This window comes from Sus scrofa, chromosome 4, assembly GCF_054392235.1.
Source record: "Sus scrofa isolate SSC_HxYL_T2T_F1_AM1 chromosome 4, Sscrofa_HxYL_maternal_Yorkshire_Landrace_v2.0, whole genome shotgun sequence".
NCBI lineage: Eukaryota > Metazoa > Chordata > Mammalia > Artiodactyla > Suidae > Sus > Sus scrofa.
In genome coordinates, this window is record NC_139386.1 from 41,233,709 (window position 1) to 41,256,602 (window position 22,894).

At 42.8% G+C, this 22,894-nt stretch overlaps 1 long non-coding RNA gene across 11 annotated transcripts in view; it reads right to left on the bottom strand.

Moving 5' to 3' along the window:
• LOC102164357 (uncharacterized) overlaps positions 1-22,894 on the bottom strand; it is a 652,820-nt gene that overhangs the window by 487,595 nt on the left and 142,331 nt on the right. For 5 of the 11 annotated variants that reach the window (XR_014843622.1, XR_014843631.1, XR_014843629.1 and 2 more), the window contains 3 exons: positions 5,912-6,029; positions 3,471-3,571; positions 1,428-1,604 (listed from right to left, as the gene is read on the bottom strand). This is a non-coding gene — a long non-coding RNA (uncharacterized LOC102164357). Of the gene's footprint in view, positions 1-1,427; positions 1,605-3,470; positions 3,572-5,911; positions 6,030-18,199; positions 18,333-22,894 lie in introns of all 11 variants that reach the window. The other 6 variants (XR_014843632.1, XR_014843630.1, XR_014843621.1 and 3 more) reach the window with 2 other exon arrangements.

A 22,894-nucleotide genomic window follows, 5' to 3' on the forward strand; every position in this document is an offset into this window, starting at 1 on the left:
CTACCGGAGGACAGTTTTGTGTTATTAACCAGCTCTCCTTTGCCAGGAATCATCAATTATTCAGAGGAAGAGAAAGTTACTTTTTAAAACATACTTTTTTTTACATCAGTTTGCTTATGATAATATTCTTGCCCCATCTTTCTTTTTTTTGAAGAAACACGTCCCCATTGGCTGCAGGAACAAATTCCACCCCCCATCATAAATCCACCTCCCCTCATCCATCCCCCGCCCAGCCCCCAAACTAGATTCTGCAATAATACATATTGCTGCTGCCTCTGTTGTCTTTATCTCAAACCAGAAAAACAACACAATTTCAAAAACCTGTTTTCTAAACTCCCAGGGACTGAGACAGGAAGGGGTGGAGGGAGAGGGCAGCCTGTTTGTACACCCACTGGCACTGCCTCTTCCTCACCAGCGAAGCTTTCCATGGAAATTCTGGCTGCATTAGCCTTGGCTAAGTTTGGGACTATTTTTGGAAGCCTAAAAACCTCAGGGGAGTAACTTTTACTTTTATTCATGTACAGGGTCCTTACTTTTATTTATTAAAGAAACAAAAACATGTCTCCTGCTTAACTTCAACCAGCTTTCATGTCAAGCAAAACAAAACTTGTTGGCTGGTCCCATCGGCCACTGGCCAGAGTGGAGGGGGAGCCCCTTCCAGCGCGTGTCTGAAGCATATGTGACCTGAGTATTAACCACCGCTCAGAATGGGAGGGGCCATGGACTTTTGAGACGCTTGTCCCAAAGGAACAACGTTGGGAGAGTCTTTGAGAAGAGAAAAAGGCATCTGGGCAAAATTCCAACAAATTTGAAGTGTTACTAAGCATTTCAGGTGCAGAAAAAAAGAGATGGCCTCGGCCCTCTGCTCTCTCCTCCAGCTCTGTGATACTGACATCCCCAAACCTAACAAAATCAGCAGAAAGGATCAGGGGGTGAGAATCATCCCCCAGATTTAGCTGCACCCCACCCCCCAGAGTCTAAGTGTTCATTTTAACAAGTTGTGAAGGGCAGGCAGCCAACCCCTTGGCCTCCACCAGACAAATTGATTCAAGGTTTTCTCCTTGAGCCTGCAGCCAGGAGGCCTGTAACAATAGCAGCTGGAGAGGTGCTATTGTTTTATCTCAGTGGAGATTTCAATCTCCCTCACCCAGGACTAGCAGCCCACAGGGCATCTGCAAATGAGAACAAGAAACAGCAAGAAAGGCAAGCAAAGTGGAAGCTGAAGCGCACAATGGCACTAAACACAGCTTTAGTGAGAAGCCCCAAGGAATCTGCTTGGTGGGGCATCTCCATGCCAGGGTCAGGGTTAGCCCTCCTTCCCTCTGCTGTCTCTTCTTTTCCTTCTAAGCCCTCTTCACTGCCTCCAGCTAGGATTCCAGCCAGGATTCATATCATATCCCAACCTGTTGGACAATGGCTACAAATACCTGCATCACATCAGGCAAGTCACTTCAGCTTCCCTGGACCTCAGTTTTAATCCTGTTAGATGGGTGTGTGGCAGGGACTACCAGCTGTTCACCATAAATCTGTACCATCTTCTTCCTGGGCACACCACTAAAGCTTCATTTCCCTTGTGGTTAGGCAGGACCATGTGATTCTCATTCCTAGTCAACAGAATACGAACATAAGTGATATGTACCATTTTCAGCCCAAGGTTGACATGCCCCCTTTCTCTCTTCCAATAAATTGCATTTGGTTAATGATGGAGACCCAGACAGCCACATACTGAAGACAGCAAAGCCAGAAAATATATCCTAGAATCATCCTTTATCCAAAGAAACCTCTAATTCAAAAAGATCATGCACCCCAATGTTCACAAAAGCACTACTTACAATAACCAAGACATGGAAGACACCTAAATGTCCATCAACAGATGAATGGGTAAAGAAGATGTAGTATGTGTGTGCATGTGTGTGTGTGTGTATACACACATACATATAATGTATATTATACATATAATGGAATATTACTCAGCCATAAAAAAAGAATGGAAGAACGCCACTTGCAGCAACATGAATGGACCTAGAGATTATCATATTAAGTGAAGGAAGACAGAGAAAGAAAACTATCATATGATATCACTTATATGTGGTACCTAAAAAATGATACAAATGAATGTATTTACAAAAGAGAAAAATACTTGCAAACATAGAAAACAAACTTATGGTTACTAAAGGGGAAAGGGAGGAGGAATAAACTTGGAATTGGAGATTAACTTATATACATTACTATATATAAAAGAGACAAACAAGGACCTACTATATAGCACAAGGAACTATAAAGTATCCTGTCATAACCTATAATGGAAAAGAATCTTAAAAAGAATATATACATCCAAATCATTTTGCTGTACACCTGACACATTGTAAATCAACTATAGTTAAATTAAAAAGTATATTAAAAAAAAAAAAAAGAACGAAAGCTGCCCTTTAACCAAAATATCTTCCTTGGAATGTTCCATGATCAAATTATATATATTGATCACATTAAGCCACTACAGTTTTGGGGGCCTGTTTGTTTCTACAGCCCTGTTTGTTTCTACAGCCTACCCTACCCTGACTAATACAGGATGATAATAACATCCGCCCTGCCTTCCTCAAAGGACAGTGGGAAGAATCCAATGAGATATTTTGTGTGAAAAAAACTTGAAAATATATCATATCCTTCAAGTATGGAATAGAAATAATGCCATCTGTGGATGGGGAAGCAGCCACAGTGTTCATTGAGTCCAGGCAGCCTGCTATTTAAATGATTTCTAAGGACTGTTTCATTTAATACACATAACATTATGAAACAGATGCAACTGTCATCCCCACTAACCAGATAAGGAAACAGGGCTTATAAAAGTCAGCAACGCACCCCATATTCAACCTGAGCTAAAGACAGATAGTCTGACACCAGAACCAACAGTCTTAACGATGAACCTCGAAAGGAAAGGCCGCTTCATTTCACTAATTAGGACTTTTAATTGAATCGATGAAAAGCACTTTGTTTCAATTCCCTTTTTCAAAAGAAAGCCATCTTTGCCCTACCAACTGGCATCACACTGACCCAGCTTTTCCACTTTACTTTCCATGTACACACACAGCTCTCATCTACGGCAGCTGGAGTCCTTTCAAACATGATGTTGCAAACTACCACCTAGATTCCTACCATAAGCTTGGATGCAGGATTTGACAGTTACTAGGTACATTTTTAAATCTCAGTCCAGTACATGTTTATTCCCTCCAGAACCTCTTCTGTCCTCTTAAATCCATTAACATAAGCTCAGAGACAAGGAAATGCTGCTTCCTTGGTGAAAAGGGCAACGGCCACCTCCCAGCTATTAACTCATTTAAAAAACTCTTAAAACGATGTGACCTCAGACTTCCCAAAGTACAATTACTGAAGCCCAGTAAGCAGACCACCAAAGGTAAGCCAGGTCATTCTAAAAAACAATTTAAGAGCTATTGTGTGGGATGAGCTTTTACCGTCAGTCAGCTTCATTATTACTCAGCACATGTTTTTTCCATCCTTGCAAGGCGTAGCGAAAGTTCACAGGGTCCAACGTCTCGCAAAACCACATTTCCACCTGTGTGGGGCAAGGGAATTAATAAGCATATAGAACAACCTCAGAAATTTGGATCCCACTCATCTGGAGTTGACGACATTTCAGTTACACATATGTGGGCCTGGCCAGACAAAGAGGCTGGCAGGGGCGGAGGTCACTGCACAAAGCTGGAGTGAAATAAGGGCTGGCAGGGTCAAGGGAAGGAAGAAACTGGGCGGCGGCGTGCAGGAACATTTACACATCCATGTTGTAATGATCAAATAAGAATCGTATCTATAAAGTCACTAACTGTGTGCTGAGATTGGGTTTGACCCTTTGGTATTCACGAGGGTTCTGGAAATACAATGAAACCTTTACATGAAATTGCAGGATGGCAAATAAAACATTTTGCTACTTAAGGCAAATAAAACATTTTCTTGCACTTTTCAGAAATACATTCACAAAAGCTAGTGGCATCGTTTATCTCTTCCCTGAAGGATGTAAACAACACAACTTTTAGAGTCATCCTGACATAAAAGTAATAACATACTGGTCTATAATATACAGTTCAAAGTGAGACTTCCCATAACTCTAATAACCCTCCTGTAATTCCTAACCATCCCCACATAAGTAACCTGTTGCTGAGTCTGTGAAGTTTGGTTAGAAAGAAGGAAGAGTCAAGCTCAAACTTGGCTATGAATTTATGTGCTTGTTTCTGTTGTTTAATCAATAAATAACAACAAACTAGACTTCTAAACTATCCTATCCTGAGCCCTGTTAACCATTGCAGGGCTCAGTCTCTCTCATTTTATCCTCAGTGCCTGCTCCCTCCAGCCTCTCAGCCCTCCTCTAAAATAATGAACACAAGGCAATTTTGTTACCCTTGGGGTCAGTTTTCATTTTGATGCTGTTAGAAAAGATAAAAAGTGTAAACATCCCTACAGAGACAAATAAGGATGCTCCACTACCTCTGTGAGGACATCAGAATACATCATTCCCTCCTAAGGAAAATAAAACATCAGAGAGCAAATATTTTATAATACTATAAATGAAGCCTAACCTTTGCAAACTGCGAATTACTATATTGTAAACTTGTCAACTGATGTAACATTTGACATCGCCGATACTTCAATTCAAAAAATAATAAATTGAAAAAAAAGACAGGGCTCAACAGCGATGACTGAATCAACATATATTTAATGATGACTCATTATCTGCCAGGCAGTTGTGAGGAATTAACACTAGATACGTTTAATTAATTGGTTATTAGTGGATGAGTATCTCAGCTTGCTTCATTTGCAACTAATTTGTAAGTGCTTAAACACTATAACAGTCTGAATAGAACAAAATACCTTGGAAATGAAAAGTTAAGATACAGGAGTTCCTGTCATGGCTCAGTGGAAATGAATCTGACTAGCATCCATGAGGACACAGGTTCCATCCCCGGCATCGTTCAGTGGGTTAAGGATCCAGAATAGCCGTGAGCTGTGGTGTAGGGCACAGACACAGCTCAGATCTGGCAGTGCTGTGGCTGTGGCCTAGGCGGTGGCTACAGCTCCAATTCTACCCCTAGCCTGGGAACATCTATATGCTGCGGGTACGGCCCTAAAAAGACAAAAAATAGAAGTTATGGATACCAATTTTGCAGTTCCAGTTGTATGCAGCTTTAAATAATATTGCGGTTAATAAAATTGTTATGCTAAAAAAAAAAAAAAAACAAAAAAACAAAAAAAAAAAAACAGCAAAATGGCCTTTCCTGGTCATTGCGATTAGAAACAAACTCCTCTCTTTTCTGAACACTAACCATTCTCACATAATGTTTTTCGCATTATGCCTAGCATGATAAGTAATTTGTTTACTATTTTTTCCCTCTTAGAAGATAAATATTCTTTAAGGATGCAGACCATGGTCCAATAGAAGAAGAGATAAAAAACTGCAGACCTGCAAATTCACTAGAGATTCAGTTTAAGTATCTTCCAGATGCTTAGCTTTTTCCCCAAGTGAGTTGGAAAAAAAAAAGTAACAGGGTATAAAGGTTTCTAAGATCTTGTCATATTTCAATAATTTTTTCGTCCACTAAAAAATCTTGCCTTTGTGGAGCTAGAAGACTAATCTTGGCTTAATGAACCTAAACAGTTTCAAACTTTTCTAGCTAAGCAGGAATTTTGTAAATGCAAATTATATTGGGAAATGATTGGAAAACGTTGTGAAATAGTGAGCATATCAGAAGTTTCACAGATGTAATTTGACATTTTAGTAAAAATGTATACATTATCAAAAAAGGAAAAGGAAAGAAAACAGTACGGTATGACAAACGGCTTCTTCTAACAGGGTTATACCTCAGGCAGAACAAAAATTAAAAGAAACTCAAACTCTACTTACCTATTTATTGCATCTTCTTTTTTCTTCACCCCAGAAAAAGCATCATCATCTTAGGCTTCCAAGTCTGTCTCAGGACCTTTGCAGTTTCTCTGTCTCCTCTCTTTCAGTCATTTTCCAGCTATTGATCAAAGGAAAAAAAAAAAATAGACTGCACTCTCAAGAAGAAAAGCTTTATTTATTTTGATTATTCTCTTTATTAAATATTCAGAAAACAGAGACAAATAGAAGGACAAGACTAAAAATCACCAGTAAACCCAGAGTCCAGAGATAGCATTTTAGTATGCATCCTTTTAGATTTTTTCCTATGCATACACATATATAATTTAATTTTTTTCCCTAAAACGGTGTGACTCTATACATACTGCTTTATAGTCTAATTTTTTCCTACTTAAAGAATATATGGTGGTCACATTTCCTGATCAATAGAGATCAACATTTTTTTAGGGTCTCACCTGCGGCATATGGAAGTTCCCAGGCTAGGGGTCAAATCAGAGCTACGACTGCCAGCCTACACCACAGCCACAGCAATGCAGGCTCTGAGCCGCGTCTGTGACCTACACCAGAGCTCACAGCAACGCTGAATCCTTAACCCACTGAGCAAAGCCACATCCTCATGGATACTAGTCAGATTCATTTCCGCTGCGCCACAAGGGGAACTCCCAAGATCAACCTTATCATGGTGAATGTATACCATAATTTATTCAATCACTCTTTGCTTGATATACATTTTAGATGTTTTCCAATTTTTCCGCATTATAAATAATGCTGAGAATATGCTCCTCTTTTTCGGAATAATTTTCTTAACTTTGACCTGAGGACCTGGGATCCTTAACTACTCTGAATTTGCTCCAAAGCTGTCCTCGCCTTCTGCTACAGACCTGATAGTCTCAAATTAGAGATGCCTTCTGTCGTCTCCATCTGAAATCAGTGCCCCTCCCTCCTAGCAAATGGCTTTCCCACTTCAGCTTTGGACAAAGCGTGTTTCTAACTTGATAAAAGGGCGGAGGGAGGGGGCAGCAAATCAGAATGTTAGATCTAGTAAGGAGCTCTGAAGAACCTGAGCTCTCTTTTTTAAGCTAAGCCTCAGCCATGGGCACTGAGTGAAATTTAAAATTTTTAAATAAATATTTTCCTTGGAGTTGCCAGGATATATTCACTGCCGCAGGCAGAACCACAGCAGGGATGCAAAGAGCAGAATTTCTTAACGTTCGGTTCCTGAACTTCCACATAGACAGTTAAACTCCATAACGGAAACAAGAATGTGAAAAGCCAAAAATTTTGTGTTGTAGGACTCAGCCTTTCTGAGAGATAACAAGATCTTTGAAAATCAAAAGCAACACTGTGAAGGAAGCAAAGCTTAGAGTTTACACCCATAAGCGGGTAATTCTGATCTCTCAGAGATGAGGTACCTCCTTCTCAAGCATGATGGAGGTGGGCAGTGGGGCTGAGATGGAAATATCGGTGAGGGTGTTCCCCAGGGGTTAGGCTCTCGTCTTGTGGCAGAAAGAATTCAGAAATGAGATGGAAAATTGAGCATTTATTCAAGTAAGAAATACATCTCTTAAGGAGGGGCAGGCAGAGAGTCCTGTGCTTTTTGGCACACCTGTTACATGGGGCATCTAATTGTATGGGCAGGATATTCACTGGGAAGGTGGGGTTTGGTGGTCGTATTCCTTAATTTTCATCCCAGCTTCACCTTCCTGAAGGGAAAAGGGATTTTTCTCCTTATTTAGTTTTGTGGAAAGTGTCATGGCGTCAGTATATGAGGGGTACTTCTTATCTGCATAGCTAATTTTATTACAATTTTATTATAATGAGGGCATAATGAGCAACAGGTTACATTCAGACATTAGTGAATCATGCTCTTTTCCACCTTTCTTTGTCTGCACTCAGGGTACTTATCGCCCCAGACGGTGTGGTTTCCTATCAGTCTGGAGGTTCTGGCTTTTCTTTATCCACCCATGGGCCCTGCTGTTTGCATGATGGGTGGTTTCCTGCCATCTGGTCCCATGCACCCCTTCTCTGCTCATGCCTAACTATCTGCCTGCTATGACAAGCGTATTATTTAATTTCCCAGTGCTGATGGCATTCTCATTGAGAAACTGCTCAAATTAACATATTGAAGGGGAAAATGCATGAAGAGTCAGAGAGTGTGTACAGAGACCAGAGGAGAGCTTCCTAGCCTAGAAGGGGGAAGTCTGAGCTAGACAGAGCTCTTTGAATCTATACAGAGGAGGCCAGAGCTGGAGAGACCACCCAAAAGGAGCTGGGGTCAGCTCTGAGAGAAAGGCCAGGCTCTTGCCCAGCTGAGGCCAGTCACTAGCGCCAAGGATCCTTGGGGTTACCGAGCCCAGAGCTGCGGGCCCTCAGCCACCACTCCTATGAGTTCCTGTATCACCTGTGCACAGCATCATCTCAGCTATCCTCCTTCTCACCTGAGGGCCTCCTCCTACAGCTGCACACTGCCCCGAGAATCTGCCTTGTCCATCCAAAGTGTCCCACGTGGACAAGGCCTCTTCAATAGCTCATCAGTTCTATAAACCTCCCCAAACCAAAGATGGGAGTCCTGACGTGGAGCAAGGCAGAGGTTAGGATGGAAAGGTAAGCCCCCCTCTCCTCCCGCCCCCCACCGGCATGTGACTCGCCAGCTCCTCCATTCAGGACAGCTGTGAACTGCAGCCCCATTCCACCTGCTCTCGCCTGGCAGGAGAGTGGGACAGGCCTGCCACGAATCCACATGCCAAGAGTCTTGGGGGAGAAAACCTAAAGATGAAAGAAACAGCTACACAAAGTCTGCTCAGCACCACAGCTCTCTCTTGCTGACAGCAAAGGCTCCATGTGTGAATCACTGTTGTATCATAGGTATGTGGCCCAATGGCTGACACTTAGAAGGGCCAGTGAATGGCTTTCTGAATAAATAATGGAGTACAGGAAGATGTCTAACTTGGATTTATCTGAATTACAAGGAGGTTAGAAGATGTTAGTCAAGAACCTACAGCTGTGTTTACTCTGAACTCTCAGTGAGAGGTTAAGAGACAAAGCAGAGCCACTGTAGTGCCTGTAAAGTGCACAGTAGTCCAAAAAGGACATGGCCATGCCTTCCATTCCTACACTGCACACCCTGTGACTCCTGCACACCCTGTGGCTCTGGCATACATGGTGGGCTCCGGGGAGCACTGAGCAGCCTGGGGGCTTCAGGTGACAGCAGCCCCCAGATAACAGTGGCCTCACAGATGGTAACTGTGCCTGTTCCTAACAGCTATGTCCCTGGGAGGTGACTTGGAGATGCTTCATGAAAAGGCTAGGTCTTGAGATGACCTTTTATCACTTAGGTGGTAAAGAAAATCTTATTAGCTCCAGGGAGCTATGTGTGAACCTCAGAAAACTAGGAAGATTCTGGATGAATGTTGAGAAGTAGAGGGGGCTCCAAATGGAGAGAAAGGAGTAAACAAAGAAATGAAAGTAAGAAAACGAATAACTTAATTGAAAAGAGGCTTACAGCTTGCAAAGTAATTTTACATGTCATCTCATTTAGAAGGGAGACAATAGGTAGCAAGGCTGTGGAAATGATACCCCAGCTGGGGGGTAACTGGAAAGGCAAAGAAAATAGGGAAGTGATATATTCACTCTCCCAATGGCTTTCTGGACGGAAGCAGGCAGCTAGACATTACCTACAATTTCCATATAATGATACTGTTCTTAGACGCACCACACAGGGGATAAGAACTCACCTGCCTTGGACAATAAGTTTCCAGGACTGTTTCCTTAAGGCACATGGACTCCACACCACAGCGCATTTTAAAATAGCAAATTCAGGTGAGGTTTTCAAATATTAAAATTTTAAGTGGTTTCATGACAGCGTCAAAACCTGTCCTGACTCCGTGAATTTATTCTTCAGAAGATCCCGTGCAGTTAGAATTCCAGGTTGCTATTTACCAGACCAGGAACTACTTCCCCTCCTGTATCTTACAGAGTCACCACTGCCATATGCCCATGGAGTAAATGCTGAATGCTGTCTTTTTTTTTTTTTTTTTTTTTTTTTTGCTATTTCTTGGGCCGCTCCCACAGCATATGGAGGTTCCCAGGCTAGGGGTCAAATCAGAGCTGGAGCCACCAGTCTACACTGGAGCCACAGCAATGCGGGATCCGAGCCGCGTCTGCAACCTACACCACAGCTCACGGCAACGCCGGATCATTAACCCACTGAGCAAGGCCAGGGACTAAACCCGCAACCTCATGGTTCCAAGTCGGATTCGTTAACCACTGCGCCACGACGGGAACTCCTGAATGCTGTCTTCATGATGGAATAAACTAAACATTGTGAAATCAGTGGTAATCTGTGTTTTAATCCCCACCCCAAATTTCAGAAGGTGGCAAGGGCAGACATTCAGAGGCAGATAACATGGAAAATAATGCCCCGTTTCCCTTTTCCCTCTTAGAACTTCTCCAAGCCTATGCCCCAAACTCTTTCACTAACACACTTCTTGAATTAGCGTGTAGAGAGTTTCCCAAGATCAACACTGACATCTTTCATCAAAGCCTTAATACAAGGCTAACTGGTATTTTAAGGTAACAGAACCAGCTGTGCACACATCATGTTTGTCTAAGACACCTCTGCAAGATCCAGGCTTTTAATGTAATCATGCAAGCATGAATAAGCCCAGCAGCTCCCTGGAATCTCTGACCAGATAAAGGTGGGCAGGCGGCACTACCCCTGTGAGTTTTGCATTCCACACTGAGTCCAGCTGCCTTGACCCCCTGGGAATTTCTTTCTCTGTAATTCCAAGTATTTGGACCTAGCAGCTCAGGCTCCAACAATTTGACAGTTCAATTAATATTGTCATACCTAGATAAATGGGACTATAAAACATGCATGTGTCATTAAAATATGGTCTGTTTTTAGGAGCCCCCCCCTGCCAAACTAGGACAGGGTCTTGCAGGTCACTGAGGCCTCTGGATTTACGAAGAGGGAGGTCTCCTCCAATCTCAGATGCCCTCCCTTCTCCGTTCATTCTAGCAGATGATCCATTACCCAGGTCATGGCTCAAAAAAAAAGCCGTTTATCTGCTGCACATCCCCCAGAATGGGGTACCTGATGCTACAACTCTCCAAATGCTTTGGAGCAACAAACTAATTCCTCTAACAGAACTTCTTTCCTCCCGAGACTGCGAGATGAGGGTGGACAAATGACCCTTTGCTTCTACTACCACAGCCCCTCTTGTCCGAAAAAGAGGCTCTTCTTCAGAACAAAGTGAATGAAATCAGAATATCAGGAGAGGGAGTTCCTCTTGTGGCTCAGTAGTAACAAACCCAACCCAACCGAGTATCCATGAGGACTTGCATTCAATTCCTGGCCTTACTGAGTGGGTTAAGGATCCTGCATTGCTGTGGCTGTGATGTAGGCCAGCAGCTGCAGCTCTGATTCAATCCCTAGCTTCCTAGGAACTTCCATATGCTGTAGGTGTGGCCCTAAAAGAAAAAAAAAAAAGAATACCAGGAGAGATTTCTGACATAAGATTACCTGATTCCAAAGACTGTACAATTTAAGGAAATTGACTCTTCTGAGAGACTGAAAATGTGAACTGGATATGAAATGCAAAAGCAGACTTTCTAGCCTTTGGAGGCACCAATCAGATTTTATTTGAGAGGACCGAAAAATCTGAGATGAATTATATCTCAAATAAAATAAAATAACCTCATGTATTTACCTTAGTAATAGGCTCTGAAATAACTGGAGAAATAAATGGACTCCCAAAAACTGGAAGTCTTCTGTCTGAAAATGGGCAGATGATTCTACTGCTATCATAATCCTTTTATGTATAATACACATTTTTAATTGGATTCTACCTCTTTGTCTCTGCTGGTTTACTCCTCAAAAGTATTGAAGAAGTTGCTTTGTTTTGCTCCCATTTCACAGGATGGGTCAGAAATTTCAAGATAAACCTTAGACTCAGTTTGTTGGGTCTAAAAAAATTTGAAAGGGCAACCGAAGTTTTCCAAAGGTTTTTATGCTGTGACATTTCACGGGGTTCAACTTAATTCTGCAAAAGCATGGCAGGAAGGATTTACTTTCCTGTCACATGCCCTTTCTGGGACTGGGAGCAAAATCATCTCGTGTCAGGAACCTGGCCACAAAGCCAGACAGAAGAGGGTCTTTGAAATGCAGGGGAAAGAGGCTGAGACGCTTAACAAAATAACACCAGAGTTATACTCTCAGAACATCTGACAATAGCCAATTTTCTTCATGACCTCCCCTCCCTCTGTAGGACCTGAGGTACACAGAGCATCGCCACCTGCACCAGAGCCTCGCTCCACTGAGAGGAACAAACAGCAGCTGGGAAGAGGAAGAGGGACCTTGGGACACGCAGAGGGGACCACGAAGAAGAAGAAGAAGGGAAGTGACGACCAGGGAAGAGAGACATCTTAGGCTTATTTGAGGGCACCCAACATGGACTGGAATAATCTGGAAGAGAAGAGGACTGATTTCCATCACCTTCTGAACTCCTAATGTGGTTGATCCCCCAATGGTAACATTTTGATTCCCCAAGAGTAAGATCCTCCAATACCAGGAATAGTAAGTGAAGGACCGCACATGCCTGTTTTCCAAAAGTCAAGGGCATGATGAAGAGGCTCCATGCAGCCATAAGTTATGGAGAAGTCCCATTACACTCAATAAGGTCCATGGTTCACAGAATCATCCCACTTAAAAAAATAAGAATAAGGAGTTCCCATTGTGGTGCAGCGGAATCAAATCCAACTAGGAACCATAAGGTGGCAGGTTCGATCCCTGGCCTTGCTCAGTGGGTTAAGGATCCAGTGTTGCTGGGAGCTGTGGTGTAGGTCACAGACGCGTTTCAGATCTGGCGTTGCTGTGGCTGTAGCGTAGGCTGACAGCTGTAGCTCCGATTCAACCCCTAGCCTGGGAACCTCCATGTGCCACAGGTACGCCCCTGAAAAGTAAAAAATAAGTAAAAAATAAAAAACAAGAATAAGATTCCCAGGCAAGATAATTCTATTACTTCATGATCTGACTTCCTCTCTCTTCCAAGTAGTAGATGAAAACAGAAAAAGATGCAATCATAAGACATATCTAGGCTCAAAATATCTTTAAAAATCTAAAGTCAGGGCTGAGGCTATGGGTCTGTTGGGTTCTAGGGTCAGAAGCACTAGCATCCAGGAGCTGCCAGAGGTAAAGCAACTAACAACTAAAGGCAACTAACAACTAAAGGTGCTCTATTTGCATCTAGATATGGAGCCGAGTTCTCTGCGTGAAACCATGAAGCTGGGGTTTTCTTGATTATGGAAGGAGCTAGAAAATATAAGGGTACTTACCTAGTACAGAGGGCTACAGACTCATAAGAATCTGTGAGCCAAGGAAGATGGGAGCAAAGAGACAAAGCTTCCTGGTAAGGAACTGAGTTTATCATCAAAGCTCAGTTTTAAGGCCTGACAGCCCAGAGATAAAGGCAAATATTAAACAGTAACAACAAAAAAGAACTGAACACTGAGGAGGAGAAAAAGCAAAAAAAAACAAAAGCTCCCACTTAAATTAAATTTTCAAGAGTTCTTATCGTGGCTCAGCAGTTAATGAACCCCACTAGGATCCATGAGGAAGAGGGTTCAATTCCTGGCCTCGCTCAGTGGGTTAAGGATCCAGTGTCACCATGAGCTGTGGTGTAGGTCGCAGACGCGGCTCGGATCTGGCATTGCTATGGCTGTGGCATAGGCAGGCAGCTGCAGCTCTGAATCGACCCCTAGCCTGGGAACTTCCATATCCCACAGGTGTGGCCCTAAAAAGCAAAAAAAATAAATAAATAAATAAATAAAAACAAATCTTCAAATCAAATTTCTGAAACACAAGATATCTAATATCAAGAAAGTCAGCCTACAAACCTTAACATAAATTTGCTACAAATGAAGTAAATTGCATAGAAGAATTTCACAAAAAAGTAAAGAAACATGCCTAGGATACTCAGAAAGATAAATGGAAGGTCACATTTAAAACAAACAAAAATTTGGAGTTCCCGTTGTGGCTCAGAGGGTTAGGAACACCACTAGTATCCAAGAGGTTTCGAGTTTGATCCGGGGCCTTGCTCAGTAGGTTAAGGATCTAGCGTTGCCACAAGCTGCAGTGTAGGTTGCAGATTTGGCTCAGATCTAGTATTGCCATGCTGTGGTATAGATCAGTAACTGCAGCTCCGATTTGACTCCTAGTCTGGGAACTTCCATATGCCACAAGTGTGGCCCTAAAAAGGGAAAAAAAAAAAAAGAATGAAACTTTATCAAACTAACGAAATGAAAAAAAGATAAAATAACTGATATACATGGTTTTTAAAAGCTTATTTAAAACCTTGGAAATGAAAAATATAGTCACTGAGATATTTTAAAGACTCAAAATATATGAGGAATTCTAGAAACAAAAAGATAATTAGTGAAATGAAAAACAGTACAGATTAAGTAGAGTAAGAAAAATGTGGGGGCAACTTGACCTGATGAGCAAGAAACAAAATAGGCTGCATGGGGCAACCTGTATATGCATACACATATACACACATATATTATATCTACAGGTATATACATCCATACAGTTCTCAGTTCTGTCCACTGAGAAGGCCTTGGGGCAGGGACACCACAAGCATACCTAGCGCCCAGATCTTGGTTTCTAAGCACCCTTCTCCACTGCAAAATCAGAGTTCCTTAGAAAAACAGATAATTCCAAGACTAGGCTAGGAAAAGTTGAAGATGAGCTTAGAATAGCCTGTCATGCTGGAAAGCAATAAGATGCTCAAAGAATGACAAGGGCATGCCAAAAAAACACAGAAGCCAGCTTGGATGGGCTCCCACTCATCCCAGTGATGCTAAGCAGAATGTGACAGGCCAGAAGCAGCAGCAAAGTCTCTTCAACACTACATGGGTCCAGCCCCAGGTGGCAGAACAGGAGGTCAGACAACCCTCAGGTATTTGACCTAACTGATTTGTTGTTTTCTTACACATTCTGAACTGCCCAGGGCTGGAAAGCAACAGGGTGAAATCAGTAGACTGCAGCCCATCCCTCTTACTGTCCTTCCCTGAATGCCCGAATGGAACTTTAAAACCCTAGATAGGAATATTAACTTTAATTCTCATCTCTGTGGTCAGGCCAGCACTGAAATGTCCTGCTTTTTAGGGGGCCGATGACTAATGTTTTCATTTCACAGAATCATAGAAATTAGAAATGGAAAAGATTTATTAAATCATCTTGAGCCTGCCCCCTGCCAGTCAGATATGGTTCCCCAAGGCGTGTTTGCAAAACTTTGAGCAGTGAGTCTGTGGTCCTCAGCCTTGGGCAAAGACTTCACATTCTCATAGTTTTTTCACTCAGGAAGATTTTCCCCTAGGAGTCAATGCCACTAGTCCTTTTTAAATGTTTTCTTCTTTCATTTACTTTTCCAGTTATAGCTTTTTTACCACTCCCCCATAGAAGGTGAAAATTGCCTTTTGGTTCTGTAACCCTTAAATGGAGCCAAACGTAAAATGCTTAGTGAGAATAGAGTTTTAGTTTAAGTCCATAGGCATTTCTCTTTTTTTCCCAAGTGACTTTTAAATTGAAGCATAGTTGATTTACAATGTTTTAGGCATACAGCAAAATGATTCAGATATATATAAATAATATTATATATATATAATTATATACATATTCTTCTTAAATTCTTTTCCATTATAGGCTATTACAAGATATTGAATATAGTTCCCTGTGCTATATACTAAGTCCCTGTTGGTTATCTATTTTTATATATGGTAGTGCATATCTGTTAGTCTCAAATTCCAAATTTATCCCCCACCACTTTCCCCTTTGGTAACCATAAGTTTATTTTCAATTTGCGAGTCTATTTCATAAATAAGTTCATTTGTATCATTTTTTTAGATTCCACAAATAAGTTATAATATCATACTTGTCTTTCTCCAGAGGCATTGCTATTGTCTGCCCAATGCCAACAGTGAAAATAAACAGAAGTGGGAGGAAGCAGTAGTTAAGTTATAGGAATCCCAGAATATGCAGAACTTTGTGTAGATCTTCCATCAGATTATCAAAAAGTGAGCCCAAAATGTTTAAAAACCCACTGCCCAAGTGCAAGGTCACAGAGGAGAAACAGAATGAGCTCTTGAGTTGGGAGCAGAACAGGTATATGTTCTTGAATCTGCTGCCAACTAACTATGTGGTTTCAACAAGTCTCTACCTCCTCTGGGCTTCAGTTGCTCTCTGAAAAGGAAGAGCAGAGAAGAAAAGATGACAAGGGAGTAAGGAGAAGATGACTTCTATTTCTAAGATCCCTTTCAATCAGTGAATCCTATTTCTTGATGAGCAACACCAACTCTTCAATTCTAGTTCTGAGAGTTTCACCCATGGGCTGATAGCCTTTAGTTCATTCCAACTTGTCCCTCTCTTCCCAAAGAGAATCTGTGACACAGGCTTTCAATGTACAAGTAGCATCAGTAGACTCCAGGGCAGATAAGCATGGGCCCCTGCCCCAACCATACCCAACACCACAGCAGCTTGTGAATAAAGTTTCCTAAGTCTTAACAATCCTTAGTTTCCTCAGTTGCTACAGAATGGAGGGCCAGTGCTTTCCATGGAGATTGCTTTGAAAAAGGCTATTAATTTTTCCTTCATTCAATAAGTATATATTGCCAGGAGCTATATGCCAGGCATTAAGCTAAATCCTAGAACACTACTCTAAATGAGACCAGTCTGCAAGAGGCTAAGCATCCTAACAGCACACAAACGTCCTCTCTGTGGAGCTGTGCATAGCCCCAAGGTAGCTACTGGTTTGGTTAAACTGCAAGGAGAGAGAGGGGTTGGGGCTGGCATTGAAATAGGAGAGCCAGAGCCTCTGAGAGCATCACACGCCCAACTATCCAGGGAAGGGGATATTGGAACCTTCCCTCCCAGAAGTGAGAAAAAAAACCCAGACCAAGAGGCACTCTATATCACTGAGCTTGGTCCGGAAAGATGCTAAGATTTTGTGTTTTTATTTGACTTTTACTGACACTAAAAAGAAACTGACTACCATACAAGATTAACACATGAATATTGCTCTCCCAAGAAGCAGGACTCCATCCAACTTGGACCCAGCTGACTTCATGAGACTACACCTAGTAACACTAATCCTGGTAATATGTTTCCCATGAGGGAAGAGCAGACAGCATCTGTCTTTATCCTCAAATGGCTAGTTTTTCTTGCCTGTGATCTTTTTGCTTCAAGTTTTCATCTTGTGCTGGTAGAAAAGCATTTCTCTCACTTGAGGCACAAGCCTGACAATTGTAAAGCATTCTCTCATGACAATACCAAAGTGTACAGAATTCTGTACTTAAATTGTTTACCATTTCTTGCTGGCGGTGATACTTGCCTGGACCAAAACTGTAAGACAAAATAAAAGCAGGCTCATGGCAGTGCATGAGGGATCACTGAACAGTGATCTAGAACTAAGACTCAGCACTACCATCTGCCCCAGAACCAGGAATATTGTCCCCTTCCACCAGAATTCAGGGAAAAGACCCATCTCAGTAGGGAGAACACACAGCCACAGCCACCAACTTCTTCCCAGCCTTCATGGCTGGATATCAGCGGGGACGTTCCATGCGAAAGCCAGGATGGAAGAAGTGTCATGAAAAAGTAACAAGGAAAGAACAAGTGGTACTCACACACCATCAGTGCATTAAATGACACCGATTCATCCACTGAGGTAAAGAGGGAGGCCCCAAGGGGAATGCTCGAATCACAAAGATGGGCACTAAAGTACCATATAATGGAGAGGGTCCCATTGGCTGAAAGGCCCTTTGTTTCTCTGTCCCATTTGGAGTTAAAAGCTGGGGCAGGGCTGAGCTGCATGATAGAAAAAAAAGAGGTCAGGGGTCTGGAGTTCCTGAAATAAAGGGAAGGTAGGATGTGGAGGAGGCCAAGGTAGTTGAGGGTAGGGAAGGAAAGGAGCAGAGAAAAGAGGGTTCAAGGTGACATAGGAGACCAGGGAGCCAACAAATGCCTACTGAGAGATTTTAAGTTTTTTGAGATGAGAAGGCTACGTGCCCCCAATTTTCCTCTATAAAACCTACATCAAAGCTCATTAATGGTTTTGTGTGAATGGATTACCTGAGGTGCAAAGTGAAATCAGAGAGGAAAACCCAGGCACAGGACTGCAAGATGAAAGCGCCCGCAAGCTCCCATCCCCATCAGACTCCTCCTACCCCTCTGTCCCCAGTGAGGAGGCTCTGGGGCAGGGCAGGGAGGGCAAAGGGCTGTGTGGGACTCACCCAGTCTGTGCTAGGCAGGATCTACTCTCTGGAATTCAGTTCTGTGAAGTGTCTGTCTCACACCCTTCCTGCTGGAGGTGGCTGATCAGCCCACTCAGGAAGAGCCATTCTCAAACTCCACGACCTTCATCTCCTGAAGGGGAGAAAGGACCCCTGTGCTTACCTGGGCCAGCTTCCTGGGTGTGCCACCTGTGCAACCTCACTGACTCCACGCTTAGAAGGGCTGTCTTTGCTTTAATGCTCTGCTAGATGTCCAGTCTTGAAATTTCTAATCATTTTTGAGCAAGGCCTCCCACATTTTCATTGCACTGGGTTCTGCAAATTACATTTTCAGTTCTGGTAATAACCACCCCTCTGCCAGCAAAACACTGACCTCTGAGAAACCAAATTAGAAGGTGTGAATAAGAGGGTCAGGATGAAGTGGAGAGTTAGGGTAAGGGCCTCAGACATTGTAAAAGGAACCCTGAACTTGGAATTGAGATCTGGGCTCAAGGCTGGCTCTGTCATTCTCAGCTGGGTTTTCTTGGACAGATGTCACAATACCCCCGAAGCCTCTGTTTCTTATTCACTGTCTCCCTCAAGAAGGAAAAACAATCACGAAAAGTGATGCTAAAGTAATGTTTATGTTGACCAGAGAAATAAACAATGCTAAAAGTGCACAAAGAAGGGGAAGTTGGGAGGTTCTGCCATGGTGCAGCGGGTTAAGGATCCAACTGCAGCAGCTCAGGTCACTGTGGAGGCACCAGTTTGATCCCCATTGTGGTGGCAGCTGCGGCTTGGATTTGATCCCTGGACTGTAAGCTTCCATATGCCACAGGCACAGCCACAAAAGTTGCAGGGCACTTGATCCTCCCTAAGGAGGGACAGGAGGCACTGGGAGGGGAGTAGGCTTAGAGGAAGGTTTCTGCAAAATGTGGGGATTCTGCCAGTTGCTGAGTATGTCCATTTCAATTATTCCTTCCAGAACTGGGGAAATAACCACAGGATGGGTTTGGGGACCTCTTGAGCCTACTGTGAGATTGACCTGAGTTGAAAATCCATTGATCACCTGCCCTCTAGGCCTTCCACTGGGGGGTCTCCTGGAATCAGCGTCAATTCAGAGCTAGTGGCTAGGAATCTCTGAAAAGTCTGCTAATATCCTTTTTCCCCGACATACTCACCCAGTAAAAGATCCCAGGTCTTTCAGGAGAGGAAAGAGAACCTGCACTGCTGCCAACGGCTCTCTTCCTACCTGGTCTGCCGGCACAGCAGAGCTGTCTCAAGGGCCTTTGGCATTATTGCGTAATTGGCCAATCAGAAACAAAGAGACTCGTGACAAGAAAGGATATCGGTTACAATATGGTGCTTCTTTCATGGACATGAAACCATGGTCATCTTTCCTGCGTTTCTACCTCCAACTATGATCATAATGTACATCTTTCCTAATGAGGCTCTTGAACTACATGTAAGATCACCTCCAGACTTACATGTTTAAGATCTCAGATAAATCCAACTAACATCTTCCTTCATACATAGGACTTTCTCTTAACTTATGATCCTATTTGAGGAGCAATAACAGCATACAGGCAAATGTCAAGATCCATACACAGAAAAGGCAAAAAGACAATAAATAAATAAATAAATAAATAAATAAATAAATAAATAAATAAATAAAAGCATTAATAGGATGTCGGAGAGCCTCCATTTCTGAGCCAAGGCCAGGAAAGTAAATGCTCTAGGGAACCGCCAGACTTTTCTTGCATAAGAATAAACCTTTCCATACTAAGCTACTGAGATTTTGGAGCATGTTCGTCACTGCAGCAGAGCCTGGCCTGACTAATGTGACCAGGCAGCCAGAAGCACCTACTGCTCAATGGGACTCAAAGCTGGGAATGGAACGTCGCAGCCCGACTCTCAGCTAAGGGCCCTCTTACCTTTCCTCAATGTTATCTGGGTCAGGAGCTACAAAAAGAGCAACCAAAAATAGTATAACTGGAAATAAAAGAAAAGTAGAGAAGGGACGTGCCAAAGAAAATAAGGATAGGAAATGTGGGTGAGCAATAGAAGTTTGCCCTCCTTTGCGGATATACTGGTCACCCCAAAGCTGGGAAAGATGTTATCATGAAGGGCTCAGGAGAGGATGGGAATGGAGGCTGTACACTATGGCATGGAACCTTTGATTCACAGCCAGACCCTAGGCTTTTATGTCAAGCCAACCGCATGGTAAATTAGAAAGCTGAAAACTTGGGCAGCCACAGACAAAACTGCAAAGTTTATTTGCAGAGCCTGGTATCTGCCACACAGCTGACACAATCACTATTTCTCAAATTATTTGTTCCCTCCCCTGACCCCTTTCCTCTTTCAGTATCTTGAGCCTCACCCCTCAGCCACCCAGTATCCAGTTCTGCTCAAGTCCCCAAACTCTGAAGCCACCCAACAGCACCCCACCCCCAACCACCTTCTGCCTCCTCTACCCTGTCCGATTATCAGTGCCAAATCCAATGCTCTTTGGGCTTGGACAAGCCAACGCACTGACTTACACAGGCCAAGGTGGGACTACTGGGGACTTTGCAATTAAAGCCTAACGTGCCTGGATAATGACAGTGGAAGAGGTCACCTTGAGACTCTGATTGAAAAATGTGACCTTCTGAATTTCAGCCCTTGATGTAAAGGCAGGGAAGAAATCTTCTGGAGAAAGGTGGCCTGCCAAGGCTTCTCAAGTCACTCTGGGGGTACAGACGTCTGTTTCCTCCACTCACCTACACTGCAGGGTCAGACAGGGTGGCCACAGTGCCGCCACCTTCCCCTTTTCGGCCAGAGCCACAATCCCCCTCCAACCCATCCCTTCACTGACATCCCTCCCATGAACTTCCTCCCACCTCCACCCTCGGATGACACATCTACATCACTCTGTGTGACTTTGGAGGCAGAGAAAGAAGCAGAGAGACACCTGGGTTTCCTGCCACTGAAACTGGAAAACAGTCCTTGAGAAAAAGATGTCAAGGTCCAGCGGGACATATTTTTCCATCAAAACACTGTAATATGAGTCGGGGTTTCACATGACGCTCATGTCTTGGTATGTGTTTGTTGTTTTTAGAACAGCAGGCCGCATATCTGAAGCGATACATGCATATATGATGTGGGCATTACCATGGCAAATGCCAAGCATTTTTTGGGTTGAATAGAAGGGTAAATAAGGGTATAAATATTGCATTTTCTGTTACTATGGAGATGCAACAATTTGGGGCCTGTCATTTTTGGAAATTTTTCAAATTTTATTATTTGGGCTCACACCCTGCTATGAACAGTCCTATCAGAAAGTCTCCAGGCCAGGCTGCTGCTATAATTATGCTGACCCAACTAGCCTTCTTGATTTGTCTTTTCAGATGGGATATCACTGACTTCTGGGAATGAAAATGCATTATGGTTTTTCCTTCCTCCCAGATGGGAAATCTATATTTCCCATCTTAAAAGTATCAATAGTAAAAGCACACTTTAAAGTCAAGATTCTGTGACATACCTGGTGATTTTCTTTAAAAGGGGTAGGTCTCTTCAAATTCTTGCAGGGTTTTTGATCTTTTTGGATCTAGACCAAGTTTAGGTCTAACACCATTTGAACTTTTCCTGAACAAAGTGTCTCAGTGTCTCACCCTGACATGTCAGCACAGAAAATCGGAACATTAACCTCCACATAGTCTTAACATCTCCTTTATGGTCTCTGATTTAGGTGTTTCTGGCAGTGGTTTAGCCTTGCTAAACTCATGTCTACAATGGACAAAAAAATCTAGATTCGGATGCTTACTCAGACTGCTTGTTTTTAAATATTCTGGTTTGCCTCTTACCGACTCATCAACATATTCAACGGCCACTATACCTTGTAAGCAGCACTTACTGTACAAGGCACTGGAAATTCAAAAATAAATAAGACAGTCACTGCCCACAAGGAGCTGTTTTACTGATAAAATGCCAAAGTGTTATTACTGAGGATTTTTGTGTTGGATCAAGTTGAATTAAATTAGTTCTAAGATGTCTTCAAACCCTAAGATTCTGAGCTTATTTAATTCTACGATAACATTTAAGACTAAATGAATAGGAACATTAAAAATTTAGCTTATTTTCCCAAATTATTTACACATATATAATCAACTCTCAATTATAATCAACATTCGAAATTAACTGGAAAAGTTGTCAAGATCTTTTGCAGCCAGAGTGTCAGAAGTCGCCACTGATAATGAGGCAAATCAATTTGACCTTACTTATGCCCATTAAAGGAGGTGGTTAGGCCGTGGAGGTGCAGTCAGATTACTCTTGTCTCTTCTCCCTGACCCCAATTAAACTCTGCTAAAAAATGTGACAAGACAGATGCCCAAGATACTGGGCCTCCCAGGGCAAGGTGGGGACAGGAAGGACCACAGACTTGCAGTGATCACCTTCAGGATGGAAGAGTTAGCTGCACTCCAACTGTGCCAAACAAGCTTCATCCACCACACCCTACTCTCCTTTGTATGTTATCAATGTTTACATTCTCCCAGGCTAGTCATTCACACTTGACCCTTCACAGTCATTTTAGGCCCTTTCTTCTCCCTTGTTCCCAGCATCCAAACACAAAGTACTGTATGTATAGTCTTCATTCATAAGGTCTCATCTTTCCAATTTCTCCTGCAACGGCCTGTCGTCATATAGTGTGTGTTGGGGGAATGGGTGGAAATGTGCACC